We start from the raw sequence: 2,211 nt of genomic DNA on the forward strand, positions 1-2,211 counted from the left end.
GTTCAGGTGTGGAGGGAAGCTGTTTCATAAAATCGCCTCCCCGATCGCCATATCTCAATCTGTGTGACTTTTTTCTGTGCGGACATATTAAAGATCTGGTGTATGTACCGTCTCTACCACGTGATATAGCAGAGCTCCGGGAGAGAATACGGCAAGCAACTGCCACAGACGATGATGCCATGCTGAGAAGGGTATTGCAAGAATTCGATTACTGTATTTACGTCTGCCGGGTCTCTCACGGTTTGCATATCAAATGTGTGCAAAAAGAACTTTCAGAGTTTCTCTTTAAAATGCAATATGTATGACTTTTGTGCAATGTTCAGTTCTTGTGCAATAAATAATTGAAAGTGTTCCCGGACTTTATGTACACCCTGTACTTAATTTCAATTTCATACTCTTGCAAAATTAGTACCCAATGTATTAAACTGCTCTGTAGTAGCGACTTTCCATAAGGAATGCTAGTGCTGGTGATCAGTATACACTATTATTTTAGATCCCCAAATTAGAGTTTGGAATCTTTTTATGCTCCACATTATAGCAAGTAATTCTTCCTCTGTTGCTGTGTAATTTGACTCATGTTTGCTTAGTGCTCGGCCTGCAACAGCTACTGTATTATGTTCTCCCATGCTAATATCCCACTCTCGCTGAATCTACTTGCATGCTATTCCATACTCTGAAGTGTCAGTACCTAAAAGGTTTGTCCATCTGTGGGTGTTTTGAAATGGGAGCCTCTACTAGACCTACTTCAATGTCATTAAAGGTCTTACACTTTTTACCTACCTAAATCCAATTAGTCGTCTTCTTCCACAAGTTCAATAACTTAGGATTATTCACAGGTTGACTTCCTACAGAATCCTGATAGTCCCAGAAATGCTTTCAATTGCTTCATACTTTTAGGTTCTGGACATCCTTTTATGACTCTTATCCTACCTGGATCTGCTTCTATTCCATTTATGCCTACCAAATGACCAAGAAACTTAGGTTCTTCTCTCCCAAAAATCTACTTTGATACTCTCATATTTCCTTTAACGTAAAACCTTCCTAATGCTCCAAAACAATAAATTTCTTTAAAGTCTCATCAAGTTTGACTTGTCAGTTGATCTCTTTCAAGTTTTATGTGGTTATTTTGAGTATGGGTGTCCACACTAGACGACTCCCCCGTCACTTTGTTCACTACTAATAATGGGTCATTGCATACACTATAAGCCCTTTCTATTATTCCTCCTATAACATTTTATTATTCTCCTCTTGTGCAGCCTGTCGTACACTTTATGGTACTGGATAGGGTTTACAGATAAAAGATGATTCATCTTTGATCTTGAAACTACATATATAGTTACCAAGTACTGCAGGTTTACCTGAGGAAACTTTACCATACTTCATCAATTAATGGTACAGATCAATTGCAATATAATCAGCACCTACACAATTCCTATAGTCAAGTTTACACCAGAAGACCCCTGACAGTCATGGCGGGCTGGACGCTACAGCTTTGTTCATTTACCTCTACCAATCACATACCGCCATTTTGTAAACTGCTGTTTTCACCTGCAGCTGTTAGCGCTATGCAACTGAAGCTGGAACCAGCATTGCTGATTGTCACTGGTTATCTTGCATCAACTCGACTATAGCTAAATAAAACTAAATTTTTGCCTCCCAAGGAAATGAGTGTAATATGAATGATTATTTTCAGTGCCGTTCACAAGTCACATCTATGGCTCCTTCCTGAAGCTTCAGACCCTACAACAAATCACATCCTGTCATTAAATATGCTGCTTCCAGACTTCTTCAGTCACCTGAATTGTACCTTTCCTTTTTTACATTCTTTAATGTAATGGTTTTCACAGCATATCTACACAATAAAATTTTCTCTGGGTTCTTGCTGCATAAATCTCAAGTGTATACGTGGTGATTTGGAAAGTACACACAGCACTCCATCCTCTGACAAAGTCACTCATTCCGCCATAAGGTAGACACACTGCAAATTAACGCAACCCAAAAAAAAGACCATTTTACTGCACTGACAGTATGATGAATCCACTTAAATACTTCAAGAGTTCAGTACTATTTATTCCAGAACCTTTATGAAGTTCTGATTTTGTCTACAGGTTTTGAGCTATGGAAATTCCTATCATGATACTCACTTTTAAACCCACCTCAGTTTGATCTTTTTAAAGTGGCTGATATGAAGATGAAATAAAGTTGCATTTA

The sequence above is a fragment of the Schistocerca piceifrons genome, chromosome 1, assembly GCF_021461385.2.
Source record: "Schistocerca piceifrons isolate TAMUIC-IGC-003096 chromosome 1, iqSchPice1.1, whole genome shotgun sequence".
Classification (NCBI taxonomy): domain Eukaryota; kingdom Metazoa; phylum Arthropoda; class Insecta; order Orthoptera; family Acrididae; genus Schistocerca; species Schistocerca piceifrons.